The sequence below is a fragment of the Etheostoma spectabile genome, chromosome 23, assembly GCF_008692095.1.
Source record: "Etheostoma spectabile isolate EspeVRDwgs_2016 chromosome 23, UIUC_Espe_1.0, whole genome shotgun sequence".
Taxonomy (NCBI): Eukaryota; Metazoa; Chordata; class Actinopteri; order Perciformes; family Percidae; genus Etheostoma; species Etheostoma spectabile.
The window spans coordinates 9911505-9912647 of NC_045755.1; positions in this window are offsets into that span (position 1 = coordinate 9911505).

Genomic DNA, 1143 nt, shown 5'->3' on the forward strand with positions numbered 1-1143 from the left:
AATTTTAGTTGACAACGCCACCTTGGGACTTTTACCCAAAGAGTTTAAAATATGATTTCAGTTGGTAATCCCGGGGATTCCCACTACACAGGCAAGCCCACATACAAGTTGAGAGATGAGGTTGGTTTGAGCTACTAAAAATAATTTATTACAAACCCCCAAAAAACAATATTCACTTAAACATAACTGTAAAAGAACAATAAGTTTGAAACAAAACACCCAAATATCCAAAACACAGTAGGAGTGACGGTCGTTATAGTGAAAAACGTTTAAGAAGAATTTGGAAGAAACTATTTAAAATGGTTGCAGTTGTCCTCATAGATGGATTATTACAAGCTAGGGACTGCAAATAAACACCACATGCAAATATCAAAATACACACTAAAACCATGCCATGTAATAAAATGAGCTATAGTTATATGTCACCACCTCTAAGCCAATAAATTAAGCAACCGCTCTTTTTCCAAAAACACTCGGGCCTGATTAAGAGTCACTAAAACAAATACACACCATTCCCAGGACAAACTTTCCTCCATACAGACATACAACACAATCATTAAAACAGACAGATTCCAATACAAGTGAGCTAAAAATGGAACATGTGAGAAATTATAAAAGTCTAGACCATTCAAAACAGCAGCAGCACTATGACTTGACTTGGCTTGGCTGTACCATCCAGCGAACCCGCACACAACCCACCGAACGACGGGTATGGCTGCAGCCTGGAGCGTTCCATGTCATGCCGTCTCGTCTCATGCCGAGGTGTGTCCAGCGTTAAATTCAAAGGGTCAAAAAAACGAAATCATGAATTATTTTCCAGATGGAGTCAACAAGACACACATCAACAAGAATACAAAAATTAACATGTTACACTCTTTCCAAGACTCCTTTTTAATTTTATATACTATATTGTTTTCACACTTAGCTGGGACATTGCTGCAAATACAATGTAGACCTACTTATATACAGTTTAGCCTACTTATCAGCATGGCGAGAATATGAGACTGAGAGCAGAAGGAATTTTTTAAGTTTGCCTATAATCTGCATTTATTTTAGAGACAGACATATATTTTTTAAAGTATTTCATTCATAGCGTGATAGTCAACGCAAGTTTATTTTATTCCAGATGCAAGCTTTTATTTT